This window comes from Mustela erminea, chromosome 16 (assembly GCF_009829155.1).
Source record: "Mustela erminea isolate mMusErm1 chromosome 16, mMusErm1.Pri, whole genome shotgun sequence".
NCBI classification, from domain to species: Eukaryota; Metazoa; Chordata; class Mammalia; order Carnivora; family Mustelidae; genus Mustela; species Mustela erminea.
In genome coordinates this window covers 32,065,054-32,087,753 of record NC_045629.1, presented here as the reverse complement: position 1 = coordinate 32,087,753, position 22,700 = coordinate 32,065,054, and the positions used below count along the sequence as shown (strand labels likewise).

Genomic DNA, 22,700 nt, shown 5'->3' with positions numbered 1-22,700 from the left:
TTATTTGACAGAGAGAAATCACAAGTAGATGGAGAGGCAGGCAGAGAGAGAGAGGGAAGCAGGCTCCCTGCTGAGCAGAGAGCCCGATGCGGGCCTCGATCCCAGGACCCTGAGATCATGACCTGAGCCGAAGGCAGCGGCTTAACCCACTGAGCCACCCAGGCGCCCATGCTCTTTGTCATTCTTTGCCTTCTTTATTTAGAAAACTTATTGAGCAGTCTGGTAAGTGTTAAAGATATTGTGTCTTTTGCCTAACACCATGACAAATGCTAGTGTCTTGACTTAGCCCAGAGGTAATTGGATTCCCCATATAACTGATTTTCCCTTCCCTATCTGAAACTTGGTAGATTTTAGTAATTCCCTTCTTGGCTATCATTTATCATTTTACCTTAGTTCCCTTCTTGCTGTTGTATTTATTGAACTAAATACATCTCTAATATGGCACAGAGAGAAAGAAGAGAGAATTGGATACCTGAAGACAAAGGAAAAGTTCCAAGGTCTAGTTAAGTTGCTACATCTCAGCCAGAGGATGGTCCAAGTATACAGAGTACAGAGGCCTGATGTGAAACGTCCTGGTGGCCGTTGTGTTTTCTTTAGGATGCTAAAAGCATTACAGGATATGGTTTTTGTTTGTTTTCTTTTTCATTAGTGCGGAGGGTTTATTTCTTTATTTTCTTTTATCTCTGTGGATGTTTGGCAATGGAAGAGTTGACTTGTTTTAATGGCACTGGACTGAATTAAGTGTATCAGGCTTTTTTTTTTTTTTTTTTGTAAACAGCTTTATTGAGTTAAAACTCGCATGTCCTACAGTTCACTCTGAACTCTATGGTTCAGTGGCTTTCAGTGTATTCGGAGTTTTGCAGCCGTCATCATCATCAACTGTAGAGCATTCTTACAACTCCAAAAGGAAACCCCTCATTCCTTAGCTGTCGTACAATTTCCCCGTCTTCCACAGTCCCCCCAGCCCTCGGCAACCACTGATCTACTTTCTGTCTCTAATGAAGGAAGCAGTCAACTGAAGTTTCTAAGTGTGACTGATTAGAAGAATGAATCTCATCAAAAATAATAACAAGCTAGAAAGCAGTTACATCATCAGTATGTGGGAAAGGACTCCTCAGCCCTTATCATTGTGTGAATCAACCCTACGCAGTCAGCCCTGACTGGCTCTACTCCACTTCTTTACACAAGACGTGTTTATTAGAGTAAAGTCAAGGACATATTGCTTAGGAGTTCATGGCAGTGTGCACTGTTTGCCCAGAAAAATCCTATGTTGGACATTCTGTGTGGGAACTTCACTAAGGTAATGGGTCTACCCCAAGGAGCTCAAGGATAGAAGAGAGGGTTGGAGGTGTATAAACAAGTAGGTATGAAATAATGTCAGAATCCTCTAAATATAGCACAGAGAGTACTCCCAGGACAGTCATTTTTGCTGGGGAACCTGGGGGGGAACAGGATGTCTGAAACACCTCCTGAAGGAGGTGGCTCTGGGATGTCAGCAAAGGCACGTGTGCAGTGTGTGCAAGCTTGGGGAAGGGCATGTGGGTTGAGGGAACAGTGTGTTCAGAAGCAAGGAGGTAGGAAGCATCCTGGAGCCTTTGGACATGAGCATGTGTGGCAATAGGGTATTGTTCCCAGGAACGTTGGGGAGGAAGATCCTGAGGGCAGTGAGCCACTGCGTGAAAGGTGCTGAGTGAGAACCGAAGAGGTCGGCCTTCACCCAAGGTATCAGTTTCCTGTAGCTGCTATAACAAAGCGCTTCCATATGGAGGGCGTAGAACCACAACAGTCTATTATCTTACATTTCTGGAGGCTAGAATTCTAAATCAAGGTGTTGGCAGGTTCATACTCCCTCTGAAATCTGTAGGGGAAAGGTCTTGCCTCACCTGTTCTCATTCTGGTCGACCTGGACATTCTTTGGTTTGGGTCATGATGGTTCCCCCTTGCCACTGTCTTCACATGGTGGATTTCCTGTGCTTCTTTGTGACATCTTACCCCTCCCTGACCATGCATGTCTGTCTCTGTGTTCAGATTTCCCCTTTACATAAGGACACTGGTCATATTGAAAGCCTGGCCAGACATAGTAGCATCAGCAGACAAAGATACTCAAGAACCCCAGGAGGTATTAAGATTGGTGGTGAAACCCAACAGAATAGAGAAAGGCATTCTCCTCTACAGCCTTGTAGATGATATATGGATGTGACATTGACTTTAGGTTGGTGCGGAGAGGGAGAATGAGGTGACAAATGCACGTGCTGACCCATCCATTCTGTGTCTGGGAATCTATCCCAATCAATATCCTCACCACAACCAAAGATACATATGCAAGAGCTATCATATCACATTGTTTCTAATTGAGGAGTACCAAAAACATATAAATATCCATTGACCCAAAGATAGCCAAATACCTGTCAATGCTCTGTAGTCATTAAAAGGAGTGAGATAATTCTGTATGTACTAACACGAAACGTTCTCGAACAACCAGTGAATGAGTGCAATGAAACTGTTGAACAGTTCCCAAAATAGGGATGCTTGGTATTACCAAGTATATAACAATAAAGGAAAAACCCCTTAGATTTTTGTATCTTCCCATGTCTTTCAAGTGTTTTACTCAACTCTAAGTGTGCTTACCTTAGGCAAGGAAATGGGACCTGGGGTAATAAGGTGAAAAGGAACTTTCATTTTGCATATAGGTCTTTCTGGATTCTGCAAACATTCTCAATAAGCATGCATTATAACAAAACTGAAAATTTAATGTAACAAACATTCAGGGATATAGAACCTGTGAGATTTGGCCTGTAGGTAAATGTGCTGACCAGCAGGTTGGAAGGGAAAGGAGCAAGTGAGGACTAGAATAGAATGGAATGGACTACATGGGGAAGATACATTCAAAATCCCTCAGAAACAAAAGGGCAACAATTTGTTTTTATATTTTTTAAAGATTTTTCATTTATTTGAGAGAGAGAGATAAAGAGCACAAGTGGGGTTGGGGGAGCAGCAGAGGGAGTGGAAGAAGCAGGCTCCGCACAGAGCAGGGAGCCCCATGTAGGACTCCATCCCAGGACCCTGGGACCATGACCGGAGCTAAAAGCAGACAGTAAAGCAACTGGGCCGCCCAGGCACCCCAAGGGCAACATTTTAAAGAGAGTGCTCTTTTTTTTTTCTTTTTAATAAAACAAGCAAACAAAAAAGAAAGTATGTAGGGGGCCCCTATGAGGCTCAATTGGCTAAGCGTCTGACTCTTGATTTTGGCTCAGGTCATGATCTCAGGATCATGGGATCAAGCCCCGTGTCAGGCTCTGCACTGGGCATAGAGCCTATATGGTTTCACTTATTTGTGGAGCATAACAAATAGCATGGAGGACATGGGGACTTAGAGTGGAGAAGGGAGTTGGGGGAAATTGGAAGGGGAGGTGAACCATGAGAGACTATGGACTCTGAAAAACAATCTGAGGGTTTTGAAGGGACGGGGGGTGGGAGGTTGGGGTACCAGGTGGTGGGTATTATAGAGGGCACGGATTGCATGGAGCACGGGGTGTGGTGCAAAAATAATGAATACTGTTATGCTGGAAATAAAAAAAAAATAAAAAAAAATAAATTAAAAAAAAAAAAAAAAAAAAAAAAAAAAAAGATTCTATCTCTCCCTCTGCCTTTCCCCCGCTCTTAAAAAACGAAAAAGAAAAAGAAAAAAGGTCTGTATCTTACTGTAAAAAAGATCTGGGGGCTATCTATACTTTGAGGGGTAGGATTTCTTCATTTTCAACTACAGTTGGCAAAGCACTTCACCACGAGCGTGGAGAAGCAGAGCACCATGAGGTGAGAGTTGGTTGCAGAAGTTAGTGTCCTCCCCAGAATTGCTTCTGGGTATAAATAGTGTATAAAGCTGCCAGTAACTTAGTGCTAGCCATCTACAGATCGCAGATAAAATAATACGCTGAGGGATGGGTGCCTATCTGTGGAATGGGAGGGAAAACTTTCCCCTTTAACTCATATGTTCCTCTCACTTTTCCTTCCTTTCTCTCTTCCCTCCTTTACCCCTTCCTGTCTTGCACACGCACACACCCCACCCATGTCTGTGATACAAATCTGCCAGGCTGAAAACAAGGTGAAAAGAAAAGAAACTAATAGAAGACAGTGAAATCCAAATCAGATAAGCACCTGCAGATGATGATAAGGAAGGAGATCCTCTGCCAAAAACATGATACGAAAATTTTGTTGCCTACTGAGCATCCAAAATGTGGTAGGTAATATTAACACAGCAAAAAGCTTGAAAATCAAGTGACAATAGAATTTCCAGCATCCACTCTTATTTACTGTTTATGAACAAAACACTGTCATCTACATTAGTTCATGAAAGCCTCATAACAACGCTTTGAAGAAGGAAATGATTCCATCTCTTTATGGGAAGGAACACTGAGTCTCAGAAATGGGTAGGAGAGGTAGTTAGATCTCAGAGTATATCTGCTAACATCTCAGCTGTCTCTTTTGTACAACACTGTCATGTCTGACATCCCTGGTACCACACTGGTTTGTATCTCAAGCTACGCATTGCAGACATTATTTTTCAAAAACATGTGTTGTCAGCTCTCCTAATTTTGAAGAATCACAGAAGTTAGCAAGATATATTAATTCATGTCATTTATTGAGTGGAGTGGTCCTTTGGACAACAACAGCAAGCTTGGTAAGAAAAAGGGGATAGCTTGTGCCCTTTTATGGGGGCTAACCAACAATAGCTTACAAAATAAAAATGTAGAATTTAATTCCAGAAATAATTGTTACATCATTCATGATACTAAACACAGGGGGTACAATCCTAAACTGTGAGCAGTGAAAGAAGGACCATAGAAATGCGTTCTGTTTTAGCCAGGCTCTGAGGTATTTCCTGGTACTAGAAGCATAGGTGTTGGTGATACTTGTTCAGATGAAGAAATAGCTGTTAACTGTTTCACTAATTTATAACATGCAAACCCAGCTTCTCCATCGGAAGGGAGAAAGCAGAAATTATCACTATACAGATTACTTCAAGAGGGAGAAGTCTAGGAAGAAAGTCATTCACTAATAGACGTTCACTTTTTAGAAGTTTCCAGACATGACATTACTCAGCTGCAGTCTTCCCCTTAAAGTCATCAAAAAGCTACAATGTACACATAGGAGTGGAAATGTAAATTAGCACCTAGAATAAGTTGATGGCCACAACAGCCCCCCACTGAGAGTTGCCTGGCTCCCCCAAGGACCACTCTCCTGGGCTGAGTCCTCCAGATGCAGAATGCCTTTCAAACATAAAGATCTGACAAAAAGCAGAGCAAGTCTCTGGTTCCTCATTCTATTGGGTCTGAGGTTAGTTCTGCTACAGCATACCTTTCTTATTCTTTCCTCTGTGGTGGTTTTGTATAGATTTCTTTACCTCTACTATTTCTTAACTACAGGGTAGTTACCATGGCAACACCTGTTGATGGCAGACCAGAAAAAAAAAAAAAAAAAGTAATTCTGCAATGAGGAAGCTGCTTCTGTATTTCTTGCTTCTGGCTCTCACAGTTAGATTTAGGGGATGTTTTTATTCCTTTCTAGGCTCCTAGGTGACACCATTTTCTCCATTTGGGCAGATTGATATGGAAATTGCTCTTAGCTCTTTTTGTGTTAAATGCTAAGATGCAGCCTCCAGGAGTATTTGTTTTCTGGTGATTTTTACCAACTATAATAGAAATTGTGTCTTTGTCCAAGGCAGTTCACATCTTTAAAGCATGGGTTTTTTTCCTCCTTTTCTCTCATTTTTTTTCTTCCTCTTTCCCTTCTCTTTACACTTGATCAGTTAGAAGGGCTTGTGTTCCTTCTTCGACCAGACAGACAAAGGGCCTAAATAGCAGAGCCCAGATCCTGCGGCTCATGTAAAATGCCATTAGTCTAGAAATCAAAACAGAGAAGAAAATAAAGCTGGGATTATACATCATGCCAGTCAGTTATATGGGCAGGTTCATGGAACTATGTCCTAGATATTAAATGAAGAGACTTAAAAAAGTAACAGTATCCTCAAGGACAGTCATGTACTATGAGTTGATAGTATCTTCTTATAGAAACTTGTCTACATCATCAATAGTATGTATTTAAACAGGCATTTTGGTATGCCTATTCTGGATAAGGCAGTATAGCAGAATCTTTGGATGAGATTTTTTTAAAAGAAAAAAAAAAAAAGGCACTAGCTCTGAAGCCAGTTCAGCGGGTTAGGGAGAACCCACACAGGTAGCACATGGGGAAGCCACCACTTCAGAGCAGAAGGTAGTGAATGAAAAGTGGCCTGGGTTCTGTTCGCTGCTCAGACCCTGAAGAGCTTGGTGATTACTGAAAACGGTGTTTAAAAATACAGATTCCTTCTTTGGGATTGTATCATGAATTCCATGAATTAGGTGAACCTCCCTCTTATTTCAGTGTTATTTGAATTCATATAATTAAGAAGCAACTCCAGGATAGTGGCTGGTTGATGTGTAAACCTTCTCTCTTGATAGGAGAAATGCAGAGTAATGACTCTTGCCTTGCTCACCCTCCCCTCTGTGCCTTTAAGTCAGGTCTCCAGTGTTAGAGAACTTGACCATGTTTCCGTGCTCTGGCCCTGTAATTGGCATCCTAGGGTTGCCATAACGAAGCACCACCATTTGTAAAGGTGCTTTATATATGCGTGGATTAGATGTCAGAAATTTATCATCTTACAGTTCTGGAGGCTGGAAGTATGAGATCGAAGTGTTAGCAAGATGTTCTCTTTCTGAAGGTGCAAGGAAAGATCTGTCTGTTCCTGACCTCTCTTTTAGCTGCTAGTATGTCCTTGGACTGTGGCTGCATAAATCTCTATCTTCACGGGCATTTTCCCTATATACGTTTCTCTGTATCCAAATTTCCTACTTTTATAAGGACGTTAATCATATTAGATCAGGGGCCAACTGTTCTCCATTCTGACTTGATTGCAACTAATATCTGTAATGATCCCATTTCCAGGTAAGGTTACATTCATTAGGACTTTGACATAGGAATTTTGGGGAAGACACAATTCAACCCATAACAGGCCATAAAAACATAGTCCTGTCCTCACACATGCAAAGTACAGCATCCCAGATGCAGCCACTCTGTAGAGAAGATGCAGCCCAGTAGGCCAGAGTCCATCATGATGCCTTTGTTCTGCTGAACACACCATGTCTTACAAATCATCATAGAACTAATATTTGCTGAGCGTGGGCAATCCATTATCAGGTTGTGCATTATTTCCATTCAAATGAATCTCCTTGACTTTGTCGAGGATACTGAGCATTAAATCTCACTGAGTGTCTCAGAATTTCCCTGAAGCTCGCCTTTGGTCATTTAGTAGTTGTTTTCCATCAGAGAAATTATTGAAATGTCATACATATGATAGCATTTCCTAAAACTAGTCTCAGTTCCTAGAAGAATGGCCATAAGAATATGATATCGCTGGCGGGGTTCTGGTGTGATACCCACAGGCAGTGTTGAAAGTCCAGGTTGAAGAGATCAAATGTGTATGAGTATGTATATTCTCTCTAACTACATATATACAATTTATTCCATTTATATACATGTAGAGATGGATATAAATACACAGTCTGTAATACACATGCATATATTCACATATATACAAAGAAGAGGGTACTATGAAACCACTTGGGCCATAAGATCCATATACAAAATGCCAGCCTACCCACCCGCAGCGCATGCGTGCACACACACACACACACACACACACACAAACACATATGCACACACACACACACCCCCTACGCATTCTTCCAAAACTCATTCACTTTATAGACAATAATCTTTAATAATGTGGAAAGCTACCAGGAAAAAAAACCAGAGCTTGAATGTATCCCCCTTTTTTGACCCCACAGGCAGAGCCATTGCCTCAGGCCAGTCCAAACAACAAAGCCAGTTCTTTAGAACCTCAAGTGGGAGGGGTTGGGGTCCGGAGGGGGGTTCTCTTTTTATCCTGTGCTTACACTGCAGTCTGTACTGGGACTTCTAACAGTGATCAGATTTCTATGAATTTGGGGGTTTCTCAAAAACATACTTGGGGAACCTTCAAGCTAGTGTTTGACCCCACATCTTCCTCAGCTTCCTGGGAGAGGTGCCCCTACCCCCACCCCATACGTCCACACCCATTGAGACAGCTCCCAGGAAAGCTCAGTGATCAGGGACCCTCCAGTCCCACTATCCCTTGGTGATCCCAAGGCTAGAGAAAACAGAAACTGCTGCTCACTGGGAAATGTCTAAAGTCTCATCTGAGGCTCTGAGAGACAGGGAGGTGTGCCTAGTGGCTGCCCAGTTAGGTACCCACCAGGAGACACAAGCCAAAGCTATAGGCGTATGAGTGGCAGCTTAAGTTCCATTCCGAAAGACAGCTTCCCAGATAAAATAGATGGAAGAGACTGGAGTAGTGTTTACCTTTTTGTTTTTAGCAAGAAAATAACACTGAAAGGTGAATAAGGGAATGAATGAATGAATGAACGAACGACCTCTTTAATAGCCCGGTTTGTTTGTTTGTTTAAAGATTTATTTATCTACTTAGAGCAAGTGTGGGTGGGTGGGGAAGAGGGAGAGAGAGAATCTCAAGCAGACTCCGCACTGAGCAGGGAGCCTGAAACGGGCTCCATCTCATGACCCTGAGATCGTGAACCTGAGCAGATACCAAGAGTCAGAAGCTTACCAACTGAGCCACCCAAGTGCCCCTAAATTGTCCTGTTTGTTATTCCATGTTTATCTACGTTGCCTAAAGGAGGATGTTTTTCAATATTTATTTTACTACCAATTCATTAACTAGTAAGTAGAGGAGTCAAGTTATATATTTTCTGTTCACTAAAGCAACATGTAAGTTCCAAAGCTAATCTTTTTATTGTTAGTGTTTGTGCTACCTTGCTTTATGTTTAGATGTTGGAGAATCATGCAACTTTCCCTCAAATATATTGAATTTGTGAATTGTAAACTACTCTGTCTTTTACCAAGAAGAAAAGATTTTTTTTTTTCCTTGTTGTGCGCTTTGGTCATTTGATTTTTTTCTCTGTTAATACTGAAACTGCAAGGAATTCAAGTCCAAGCCTTGCTTGGGATGCATCTTACAGATAAGGCTTATAAGAAATAGTGTCATTTTAAGCCTCTTTCCAGGTAATGGTCTTACAAAAAGAAGGTTTTTGCTAGTAAAATGTCATTTGTTAATAACTCAGTGTATCGTAACTGTATCTATGCTTACCTGGATCCTGTATATTGTAGATAGTATGAGGATACATCCTTAAAAGATTTTTATCATTAGGTCCCCAAAATTCAAGAAAAATATGTTCTCCTTGGAAAGGGGATTATTTTTATTAAACCACACCATTTATGAGGATTTTCAGAAAGAATCATTTTCCCAGTGTCATACTTACATCTTTTTGATGCCTAAAAATTTTTGATTTTTTTTCCCTTTTTTGTGCTTTCATCTTATCTTCATAGTGGCCTCTCTCTGGCACCTCTGAACTTTCTTCCCCTGCCTCTTCCATTTTTCTGTACTCCACCAAGAAAATTAACTCCCTGAAAATACTCTTTTCTTAATGGACTATTGCTTCACATACCTCAAGGATTTCAGCTGTTAGAACATGTGAGAAATGGGGCAGGAGACATCAGATAGCATGAGAACTAGAGCCATTCACACCGAGAATCCCAGGAAGGCTGCAAGTGTGAGCTGAAGCAGCTGGGGGTGGTGGGAGAGATGGGAGGCACAGCTGGGAAAGCTGGCAAGAAAAAATGGCCAGAAAACACAAGGGAGCTTAGCGAGGGGAGAAGTGCAGCCCGGGAAGCTGAGAATACTGGGATGAGGGCGGGAGAAGTATCTGTTGTAAATTACAGTTTTCCCGGATTGTTTAGGATATCACAGCCCAGATACGTTGGCTTTAGCTACCGTTTTAATTGCTATACCATTGGGCATATTCAGTATTATTTTCTTGCATGATTATGGTGAAGGACTGAATATTGAAATTTTCATGGGAGGAAGTATCTGTGCTTTGAGGTTGATCTTTGTTATATTGACAATTTACAAAACCTGTCCTAGAATTCAGCTGGATTAATAAGAAATCACAGGCATTAGTTTATAGATATGTTTGTGGTTTTTAATACCCAAAGTATATCAAATCGCTAACATTTATCATTTGGACAAATAAGGGGTAGATGTAATTAGCTAGATTAATAACTGGCTTGGTGTGTATATCCAGAGGGAACTGATGAATAAATTGCTTGTTTCCTAGAGAAAGGTTTCTGGTATTTGAACCCAATCCTGTCCATTCGACATTAGGCCTCAGTTGGATATAACTGTGCAAATGCATGGCCCAAAGCTGAGAGAGATGGCTCTATAATAACAAAGGAGAGAAAAAAAATTCAAGAATAACTTGACATTTAACTCAATGACCCAGATCTAAGAGGCGGAAATGGCATGGGGATGACGTAAGCACCTCACCGTCACCATCACCAATTAAATTGCAAAAGGACAGGAGGAAAGATTTGTCTTAGCAGCATCATATATGAAAGAAAGTTAGATTTTTCTTTAGTCCAGTACAAGATTCATATATGGCCAGAGTCTGATTAGTGTAGCTTCTGAAAAAAGCTTCTGTGATCACAGGTTTTCTGAATATCTATAGGAGAATCTGCACTGACACAGTAAGCGTCCTATTCTCTTCCTCACCAACCAAGTGCTACGTCATCCGGAGACTTGCCTTTGAGCTTGGTCTTTTGGAAGAAAACCAAAAAAGCAGAAGTGTTGGCCCCCAGCATGTCTCCTCCTGCCTCCCCTGTTTCTTTCTCACTTGTTCCTCTCACATGCATCATCTTGCCCTCCCCGGGGCTAAGCTTGTTCTCACTAAAGCAGGAAACATCGCTGAAGATGTTTAAACCTAGTCCCCAGGGCAGTGGAACACAGTACAGTCTTGCTCAGTGCTGGCTGAGTTGTGGGCTGAATCGTAATCTCCCATGCTGGGAATGGTATTGCCCTGACCACTGGGATGACCAGTGCTGAGTCCCAAGTGGCCTTTATTGCCACCAGGTGTTGGATCTCATATCCCAGGAATGACTTCCAGATTCCCATGATACTCACGCCTTGACCTTGCAAGTTTCAGCTCTTTTTCTTCCTTCTAAATGTCTGGGATAGAGTGTGTATTTTGGGTACCATGGTCTGTCTTGATCTTGTCGGGAGATCTCAAGAAATTGTGGCTCTTACCCTGAATCATTGCCCAGTAGCCACATTCTGCAGCTGTGATTGGACCACAGAATGATCACGGACCCCTCTCCTGAGTTAACCAGCCTATCATGGCTCCCTGTTGATAGCTTTGCCTCCCTGATATCTGGTCCACAACAATTCCCCTAGCACCACCATCAAAACCCACATAAGGACTGTTTCCTAAATCAGATCACTGTCCCCTGAACATTGTGCTTGGTTACTGAGCCGCTCCGTTAAGTTGGGCCTTGTAGCTGGACCAGGCTGTCAGCCTACTTTGCTGTTGTGAGCAGGCCTGGCCAGAGCCTAGCTCACTTCTTCCAGCCCCGGTGCTTTTTTAAGTTAGGGTAGCTGGTACCCAGAACTATATGCTTTAAAATGAAGAAGGGAAAGCTCAAGGGCAGGAGAAGAGGAACGCTTTAAATAGGTGTCTTTGAGTATTTGAAAGATTGCCATGTAGGAAAATTATTGGACTTGTTCCATATGGCCCTAGAAGTTAGAACCAAGACTCTAACAAGGTTGAGGCCACTAAATCACTAGGTAAAAAAGAACCTTCCTTACCCCAACTCATATCGAACAGCATTTGCCAAAGACAGAAATGAATTTCTTCTGGGAGCCTTTCATTATGGAAGGGATTCTGGCATTGGCTTGATGAGCAGATCTAAGTTTTGTTGGTTTGTTTCCATTGCATCAGGGATAAAAGATAATATTTACTTGAGTGGCATTTGCATGTGTGGTATGTTGTTGCGGTCACTTGCCAATCATGAGTGACCTGTGATCCAGCTCCTTTCCTTGTCTTCAGGGACTGGCAGGGAGAGCAGCTTTATTATATCAATATGCTCAAATCTACTCTGATTTTTTAAAAGTTAACTCACTCAATCACTGAGTAGACATTCAATGATTATTATATATTAGACACTGTGATTCATTCTGTGCTCAGTACTTTTAACGGTTACATTTAACCAAGTCCTTTCATTATTATACTTGTGACCTGGAGGTCACAGACATTGTAGAAAGGGTTCAAGTATCAACTGGGTTTGATTTGTAGATCATCTTTAAATTTCTTTTAAATTTGAGAATCTTTAAGTGAGCGTGATTCTAGTCTCACAGTGAGTGGATAACCTGTCTCCAAATACAGTTTTTGAAAGTCAAACATGAATTTGGAGTTGGGTTACTCAAGTCAGGGCTACCTAGTCTCTGTGTTTATCTACCCAGATAGCAGGCAGCTTCGCTGTCAACCTCCTTGCTGCTTCCCTAGGAGGGGCTCTAAAGGTACAACTTTAAAAAATAAAATAAACAAACAAACAAAAAACCAACCCCAAAAAAAAAAAAAAACCACTCCTCTTCCTACACCTCTTCTCAGCAATGCCAGCTGGGGGTTGGGTCAGGCCATCTGTCAGGTGCATAACCCAACCCTCAGGGCCCCAGTGTCCCAGAAATTGTACTGTGCGTCAGTTTCTCTGAGTGGCTGTAGCTAGAACAAGGCTTCATGTGAGCAGGCCAAACACGTCATGAATTATCAGAGTTCACTTGTTTGAGCCTTTCTCTGAATGTCATCATCTATGTTAAGAACCTGCTAACAATCCTAATGAAAACTCTGTCAGTGAACTAGGTACGGAAGACACGGTGCTGAATTTGCCGTTCCACTAACATAGTATGTGCGGGGAGGGGGGCATATTGGAGTAGACACCACGCTTCCCAAGTCCTGCAGTTCCATTCAGTGGAAGATGAAAGCAACATGGACGGCATAGGATTTCTATTTGATTGGGTCAGTCATCGTTTGCAGTGACTAACTGCTGTCCACCCTCAGACATAGTCACGGGTGTGAAAGGAGGTCTGAAAAGGCACATGGTCCATGCAGAATGACTCTCTGGCTGTCTTCAGTTCAAACACGATGGCTGGCAGCGGATGGAGCCCAGTGATCATGCTTCACGGCAATGACTGCTGTGATTCCAGCCAGACTCACCCTGGGGTTTGCCATATTTCTTTCAGATTGCTCTGGAAAATGACAGACATTACCATGTGCACATTTCTTGGAGTTTCTTTTTGGTAGCAGCTTTATTGAGATAGAATTCACATGCTGCCATACAGTTCACCAATTTAAATTGGACAGTTTAATGGACAGAGTTGTGCAGCCGTCCCACAGTCCATACTTCAGATAGCAGCTCTGCCCCCACCCTTAGCTCTCATCCTCCTGCCCCCCCCCCCCAGGCAACCACTAATCCACTTTCTATCTGCCTGCCTATTTTGGACATTTCACATCAATGGACTCAGAGAGTATTTGGCCTTTTGTGTGACTAGCTTTTTTTCACTCCGCATGTTTCCAAGGTTCATCCCCATTGTAATGTGAGTCAGTGCTTCATTCCATCTAACTGGCCACAGACTATTCTTTGATATGGATATACCCCCATGTTGTATGTTTATTCACCAGCTGATGGATATATGTACTGTATCCACTTTGGGGCCAATATGAATCATGCCACATTGAGCATCCATACACAAGTTTCTGTGTGAACGTATGTTTTCATTTCCCTTGGTACATACCGAGGAGTGGAATATATACCCATATAGACATATCCCAGTACCTACCTGGGACCAATGGTAACTCCTCTGTTTAACTTTTGGAAGAAGAACGGGCTGTTTTCAAAGTGACTCCCATTTTACATTCCCCTCAGGAGATATGGGGGGTTCTGATTTTCTTCCACGTCCTCACCAACACTTGTTACCATGTAGACTTCTGATTATGGCCATTCTATGGGGGATGAAGTGGTATTTCATCTCATTGTGGGTTTGGTTTGCTTTTCCTTGATTAATAATAATGCTGAGCATCTTTTCATGTGTTCATTGGCCATTGTGTATTTATTTTGAGAAATGTCTGTTCAGATCTTTTGCCTGCTTTTGATTGGGTTGTCTTTTTATTATTGAGTTATGAAAGTACTTCATATATTGTACATAAAAGTCCTCTATCAGTTATGATTTGCTTGGATTTTTTTCCCATTCTTTGGGTTGTCTTTTAATAGTGTCCTTTAAAGCACGAAGGTGTTTAATTTTGATCAAGTCCAATTGATTTATTTTTTCTTTTGTTGCTTGTACTTTTGGTGTCATATATATAACCCCATGGCCAAATTTGAGCTCATGAAGGTTTATCCCTGTCGTTTCTCCTAAGGGAATTGTTGTTTTAGCTTTTAAATGGAGGTTTTGATTCATTCTGAGTCAGTTTTTATATGGTCTGAGTTGAGGATGCAACTTCATTCTTTTGCATGTGGCTGTCAGTTGTCCTAGATTTTGTTGTTGGAAAGGCTATTTTTCCCCACTGAACAGTTTTGACACCCTTGTTGAAAATTAATTAGCCATTGATACACAGGTTTATTTCTAGATAGTGCTTCTAGTCCATTTATCTCTATGTCTGTCCTAGTCTAGTACCACAGTGTCCTGATTACCTTGTTTCTTTGAAATATTTTTGTCATGAAATGTATATTCCAGAAATGCAAAATTATGTATGACTTTTATGTTATTAAAATAACTGTCAAGTTATATGCTCAATTTTCAAATTAGACTCTTTACTCCCACCTAGTAATAGAGCTAAGGCAATCATTATTTCTAATACATATTAATAAGATTTGGCATTTTAAGAAAAATATTCTTTTCATATCTTTTTTTTGTGTTTTTTTTCCTGCAGCAGTTTGATTTAGATAATCTAATCTTGCTTCTATTTCTAACAAATTCAGGAGCGTTCTCTGGGACCAACCATGATGACATGGGGGAAGTGGAGATGTTTACAGTTGGAATCCACATCTAAATATATCTGCAGGGCAGGGTTTCAGGAGGAGGTTTCTTGAAAATCTAATGGAAGAGTGAAAGGTGGTTTGGGAAGGGCCCTTGTCTGTCAAGCCCTCACCCAGTGAAGGCGCCCTGCCCTTTTAGTTTGCCTGATTGACAGCGGAAAGACCTGGAGTCAGGTCAGAAGGAGACAGCCCATGATTCTGTGTCTTATTCTGGTCTTTTTAGACTTATTCAAGAAAAGAAAATAATAATAGCTGAATGCAGTGGCAAACAAAAGTCCGCCGTTTCTCCCTTGGTAACTGTCAGGGAAACAATAGATGTACCTTGAGACAGTGTAAATAATCTGCTGACTGTGCTGTGGAAGAAAGCTACATACGGTCTGCGATGATCCTATATGACCCTAATAGAACCTCACTAGATGCAGGTCTAGAAGGCTCGTGTTGCACTCAGTTCTTCATCTTCAAATCTGGAATCGTAGCTCAGTCCATTAAAATAATTGAGAGGTTCTGAATCTTAGTTAGCAGCTAGGATGTTCCCCTCAGGGTGTAAGCTCATTCATTCCTTCTTCCCATCGCCCTCCCCTAGTCCTACCTCCCATGCTGCACGAACTATGGTGCCTTACATGAAACCGAGGTTAAGTTCGGGAGAGATTTGTGAGGAGATGGGGAGAGACGTGGAGAGGGAAGGTGGATGGAGGAAAGGCTGGGCACCAAAACTAGACCAAAACCATGGATGGAACGGGACCCGGGGCGCACGCAGATGAATCAGGAGGGAAGAGAAGGGGAGACACCCCAGTCATCCCCTCCACTTCTGCATGTCGTCTTCGTTTCCCCAGTGAAGTGGGTAAAGGAACAATGTGGGATCAGGAGATCTGTATGTCATGTAGGTCACACGGTTCATGCTGTACTGAAGATGCTGCTTTTTTTTTTTTAAAGATTTATTTGAGAGCACACGCGCCCGTGGGGGTTAGGATGGCGGTGTATGATGCAGAGGGAGAGGGAGAGGAAGAATCTCGAGCCGTCTGTGTACCCAGTGTGGAGCCTGAGGTTAGCTTGATCTCAGATCTCCCCCTGAGACCATGACCCGAGCTGAAATCATGTATCAGGTGCTTAATCCACTGAGCCACCCAGGCACCCTGAAGGTGTTCCTTTTTGAGTAAGACATTCTCATAATTAAATCATAGCTTACTTTATTTAAAAGCATCAATCTTAAATACATCCCTCGTTTTATCCCAAATTTAGGTAACAGATACTTGAATTTTATTATTAACTGCAATAAGACACAGATTTATTTATTGTAATATTAGGAAAAATATGGAAAGAGCAAGTAAATTGATGAGTGTTTGATCAGACATGAACTGTTACGTTGGAGATCATATTTTTATTTATTTACTACTATTTGTAGTTTTCCTCGACTTTGCAGCTTGCTTTGCTTGGGAAGGAATGAAAAGCTCAATGTTTGGCCCAAATTTACTCATGTTTTTACAACGAACTGGACAAGTATCTTTGACAGTCTGTATCCATCTGCTTTTTTTTTTTTTTACCCTAGTTTTCTTTCTCTTTGGTTACAGGCCAAGCAGGAAAAGAGGACTCTCGCCACCACATTTCAAAGGGAGTCCACCACCGGAACTTTGGTTCCTTATTGGGACAAACATTTCTCCAAGGTAAATACTACCATTGTTCAATAAGGGGGCCCCTCATTAGAATTTTCAGGGCGCAGTGGTGCCGCACACAGGCTTGATTGTTGCATCTGACAAGCCTCGAGTGCCACGAGGGAGGGAGGGGAGAAGTGAGCGGAGCCGAGGGATATCCCGGAGAACGGAGGGCGCCCTCAGAATCCCAGAATCCGGGAGCTCGCGGAGTCACACTACACATGTGTGGGAGGAGGGGAGGCAAGGGAAGGCGGTGCTTTTTTCTTCATGTTAATCTCTCTCTCTGGCGTTCATGAAAACAGCAGCCAGTGTGGTTTGATGATAAAAATAGCATTTTTGTCTTCTATGGGAAAAGCGTGGTACAGTCCTTCCTAGAAGTTACAATCCAATATGTACTATATTCATGTCAGAAAGGGAAAGAAAACAGAGTCATAATATTTTACACCAACTAAGACTTACAGATGTGGAAGATTTTAAAGAAATCCATGTGCTCCTTTCATGAAAATTACCTACTAAGTAAGGCTGTGGGTGGTCGGTGACAGGGACTTCCCATCCTTAATGCCTCTTCTTGGGGGAGGAGAAGGCATCCATGTGGAAGAGAGAATGGGAATATGAGAGAGAGACGTCAAAGAGGAGTCTGTCAGCACATACTCTATGTTTCAGAGGAGTAACTCCGGGCGCTTTCTTTATGAATCATGAGCTTAGCGGGAGTAAAGGCTTAACAGAAGCAGCTGAATTCGTAGTAGGCTTTAGCATTCATGAATTGGCTGCCACTATTTTAACACAAATTGCTGTGTCATTTCTGTGAAGTTCCCCTGTTGCTGCTCAGTCTGTAGCCAAAAGCTGTTTTTGCTAAGCCCTGAAATTCAATCTGATAAAACTCTCCTTCCTTCCTGATAAAGATACCCATGTTCACCACCCACAGAAATGCAAAAATATACGATCCAATTTAAAAGAAAATAAACTTGTCAGCTTTCTCTGTTTAGCAGTTAATATATGGCCGACATTACTCAGTCCTTAGCTCGCCAGAATGTGCTTTCAGATTGGCAAGGGGCGAGGAATGGGTTCCTCGTCGTCAGTCCTCGTCCTGGTGGTTCTTTTCGGAAGGGGCTGGGGGGGGGGGGGAATGGAAGCTGTACATTAGAGGAGAATTCTGTGATACTATTCATTGTCTGTTCTGACAGAGAAGACATTGTTTGTTCACTGTAATAGGCTTGGCAGGAATCTGTGCTGTGCATACAGAATGGGGGGAACAGCACTGGAGAATATCAAAATCCAAAGCAATAGATTAGCTTAGAGATTTTTTAAAAAATATATTTTAATAGCTTCTCATGACTGTAGGTGCAAGTCATAATTTAAGGAAATAGTTTTTCTGCAAGTGAATGTTTTCTTCTTCACCTTTCATTATGCGTGTATTACATAAAAAAGGCTTTAAGACAGCAGTGTGCCTATTTAAATACCGTGGTAACAAGAATTACAATCATGAAGTTTATAAACACACCAGACCTGCTTGGAGATGGTTCCCTGTGCCTTAGCATTCACATCAGTGTAAGTGAAAAACAACCTCGGCACCCGCTCTGGTGATGCACGGAAGCCAGTGTGAGCTGCCTAAGGTGAGAGAGAAAAGGCGCATTAAGTGATGTGTTTGAAGGTAAGAAGTCCACTGCCAGAGACAGTGCGAGAGCGAGCCATGCCCCAGACGTCCACAACCTTAAAGTCAACGACTGTCAAAGTGAAGGTGGAAAGCAGTGTGCAAACCCTGCCTTGGAAACTGAGAGCGAAAAGAGATCTTGTCAGGCTGCGGTCTGCTGTGTTCACAGAGCACATGAGCTAGACCAGGGGAGCTCCAAGAGCAGGTGTGCTGGGGCCATTCCCAGCCAAGTTCAAGGGCCCCTCGTCCTTGTGCTCCAAGAGAGATTTCTCATATTCCTCAGGCTTAGCTTGTATTTATCAGAACTCTGTGTATAATTTTATAAGAAGAATATCCTATAAATTACAACATTTCTAAAATTACAGTTGTGATGATGTCGGTGCGCAGTCAGTCATTAAATGATTGCAAACCCTGCTTGGATTTTTATGTAACCTATAGAAGGATCTGTCTTAGATGCCTAAAGCCAGTCTTTTCCTCTGCTACTTATGACATCCTTCAGGTACATTATCTGCTTGGTTTTTAAATTTCTTAGTCTTTTAAAATGTGTTTGGCAATCTTTTTAAAAAATGTGTTTGTAGAACTCTTAAAAATATGTAAATATACATGATGGTATTTTCAAGGAAATACCAAAGGAACCAAGTACAATTAACCAAGATGTTACAAAACTGTTTCCCTTTATTGCTTCAATATATTGGCACATTTATTTTTGTCTATTTTAAAAGTAGTTTTTATTTTATCGTTTTTAACAACCACATTAAGGGCTAGTAAGGGAGATAAGGCCGGTTTCGACTGCTCCTGCAGGTGTCCCTTGGAGGCGCTGCGGTGGGAAGGCAGGGGACCAAGGAGCCTCAGAAGACAGTTTGCTGGATTACTGCTGGTCTATCTGTGACCCGGCGGCCACATCTACTGTCCTGTCTTCCTGTCATTCTGCTGCTGGAACCCCCGGTAACCACCGTTTTGGAGCCCTGATCATTAGCTTGTACCAGTGACCTGGTCCCGCAGAGCCTGGCCCTCAGCCTGCCGCAAAGCTGTGGGAGCTCGCAGGCTTTCGAAGCCTGTGTGTGCGGCCTCTAGAGGCAGGATCATAGCCCGGTCTGGCTTCCTTCACATCCTGGTCACTAGGGGACAAGGAGTATCTTGGTCTTAAAATGAGGAGTTGCAAAGGGCTTGTTTCACCTGTGACAGCTCATCCTTGTCTGTTGGGAAAGGAAGCATATATCAGTGGGGGCACATGGGAGTACACGCTTAACGACACTATTTTCTTCAGCAAACACTTAAACTACACTTACTGTGGGGCAAGCAGGCGTCTAAGCACTTTGCAAATACTAACTCATTTAATCCTCTGCTTTCATTATTATTATTCACATTTTACTGAAGAAGAAACTGCAGCTCAGAGAGGGTGAGTGACTTGTCCGGGCATCCACAGGTAATGAGGGCGGATGGCATGTGCCTGCCGGGGGTGGGGGGTCTGCGCCAGAGTCCAGGCATGAGGGCTTTGCGCTCCCCAGTCGCAGGTACTTCCTATACCAACAGCAGAGTTTGCTCCATGGTCCTGTCCCTTTGGGGTCTGCCATCCCTGCAGAAGCGCACACAGTGTGTTACATTGCTGGGTTTTGAACTGTACACCTCTTGCCTCTTGGCCTTTACAACAGGGAAGAAGAATTTTTAATTTCTGTCCTTGTAGATTCAGAGTGGGTACAGGTTCGTGCTGTACGGTCAAGCCAGGCTTCCAGGCACTGCAGCCCCTGGCTGTCAGGGGGAGCTGTACCCCACAGCAGGCCTGCGGACGACCTCCCCAGCTGCACTGGGAGAAGGGCCAAGGGCCATGCTCTCCCTCTTCCTCAACACCTCTTTCACCGAGTGAGTCCTAAACCTTTTGATGTGCTCCAGCCCCGAGGCCAGCGGTGCTGGACTTGCCATTATTAAGAGCAGCCACTGTTCAAGCTGATATTTCAATAAGATGGATGTTTGACCATTCTCCTCTCTGACCTGCTGTGAGGATTTAGCTGCCTTTAGGAGGTCTTGCCTGACCCCAGTACTTCCCAGAGAGTGGTGTTAATGGGTGCAGCTCCCTTCCACCATTCCTGAAAGAGAAAAGAAAGAGGGTTTCATTAATGATCAGCTATGTTTGAGAGATGTGGATTAAATGAAATTAAATTGATGTACGTATTGCAGGTTTCTCCAAATTCTCTTGTGACTCTCCACAGCAAGATATAGAGTGCAGAATTTCCTAAATGTTTTATTCTGCCAGAGGGGGAGAAACATCTGGCAACACCCCTTTGAGCAGAGCTGCCTTGAGAAAAGGAGAGACAACAGAACAGGTCATAGAAGGTAGTCAGGTATTGAGGAAAGATCAGTCAGCTACATTTGGGATTCCTGACTTTCACTCCGTCTTAAAACCAGTAGTCACTGGGACCTCAGCGCGTCAGATTTCTTATCCGTAAAATATGGAGGATAGAACTGGATTATCTCTAAGCTATTTTCATCTTTGTGAAAAGCTGGCAATCATTTGTTTGTGTCCTACCTGGCTCCAGAAGGACTTTTAAGAATAAGGCACAATATAGAATGCATTAAGACAGAGTAAATTAAAAACAGGTGGGGGTAAAATGAGGCATAGGGAATAGAAGGTAGGAAAGACAGGGAGGAAGGAGGTTAGTATGCAGAATGAATTCTGTGAAATCCTTCATGGTGGATATGAAAGTGCCTTGGGGGGTCTGCGCCAGAGTCCAGGCTTTTTTTTTTTTTTTTAAGATTTTATTTATTTATTTGACAAACAGAGAACACAGTAGGCAGAGAGGCAGGCAGAGAGAGAGAGAGGAGGAGCAGGCTCCCTGCTGAGCAGAGAGCCCAATGCGGGACTCAATCCCAGGACCCTCAGGATCATGTCCTGAGCCGAAGGCAGCGGCTTTAACCCACAGAGCCACCCAGGTGCTCCTTGTTCAGTGCTTTTTGATGAACAGGTTGAAGAGAGAGGAACTAGAATCATAGTTTCGGGATTAACGTTTCCTAAGCTAAAAACAAATGTTTGCTGCAGAAACGGTTCCCAGTTTTGAGACCAGTTTTTTCTCACGGTTTTTAAATTCTACGGCCTTTTGGTCTTTCAGGTCGAGATTTTGGCTCTGTGTCAGGCTAGTGCCAAAGAGATGGGCTGTCCATAAAAGTGCCTCATAGGGAGCTGTGCATACATCATCCTCATTGATGAAACCAGTACACACTGTGGAGCCGCTCTGCCTGGGCACATGTGCAGGCATCTGAGTCTCGCTCAATTCCCCGGACTCTGGAGTGTTCCCCAGAACCTGGAGGGCTGTGTGATGGGAGGCCAGCGGGCTGAGTGGGACAGTGTCTCGGGCAGAGACCGTTTGTGTGACCTTCCTTGTACAGCATCGTTACTTCAATTCTGTTTTCAGGATGCCCATCCCCTTGCCCCCCACCCATATCTGACTTCCAACCCTTTGTCTTCGCCTGGATCGGGATCTACCTGCAGCCTCTTAATAAGGTCAGAGATGTCCCCGGGTCTTTCATTGTTAGGGTACTAAAGGTTCAAATCCAAGTCTTCTTTTTAAAGTCTTAGTAAATAGAATGATTACTGAAATATTTTTAAAGGATATGATACTGTTGGAGGACCTCATAGAGTATAGAAAGCCCTTAGTGACAGTCAGAGAAACAAGCATGTCATTCAAATGCTGCAAGCCCATGGCAGCTTTCATTAGTTTTGATATTTAATCACATATTATTACTTTATGTAGTGGCTAGCTGACTGGTGAGACAAGAAACATAAGAATTATCAATGTCATTCTAAGCTGCAGTCCTCTGGACAAAATTCTTATATACTTAGCATAGTTTTTTTTCCTAAACTGGGTAGTAGTTACATAGGTGTTTATTGTATCATACTTTCTGTAAATCTTAAATATCTGAATATATTTGGTAAGTTTCATATCCGCTTTTTGGAATATTGTATAAAATTCTATGTTAGAAAAAGTAGTAGTGACCATCCTACAATTCAGCTTTTTATTTATTAGAAATAAGTATCAGCCATACCCTTAATATATGTGCCCTCATACACCCGTTGGCAAGCGGACAACACAGTCAGAATGGACAAAATAGAGATATTTATTGCAGAGAAGTGCTTGCAAACAGCAGCCTAAACCTTTCTATCTTGTCTTATTGTTTTATAAGTAAACACAAAAATTATTGTAGGTCGATTATGTTTGTCCAAAATGGTAGCTACCTGAACATTAGTTAATGAAAGCAATTATTATCTGTTTTGATATTGTAACATATTAAATATAATTTGGAACTTATATATTTGAAACATATATGAAAATATTTATATATTTGATATATATGTCATATGCCTGTATGTCTTTTCAAAAACTAATCTGCAAATC

The 22,700-nt window shown here is 42.4% G+C and overlaps 1 protein-coding gene across 4 annotated transcripts in view; it reads left to right on the top strand.

Moving 5' to 3' along the window:
- Window positions 1–22,700, top strand: part of PAG1 (phosphoprotein membrane anchor with glycosphingolipid microdomains 1) — a 133,625-nt gene that overhangs the window by 63,006 nt on the left and 47,919 nt on the right. For all 4 annotated transcript variants that reach the window (XR_004279842.1, XM_032316971.1, XM_032316968.1 and 1 more), the window contains exon 3: window positions 16,581–16,673. The gene's annotated coding sequence lies outside the window, so the exon portion shown is untranslated. The remainder of the gene's footprint in view (window positions 1–16,580; window positions 16,674–22,700) is intronic.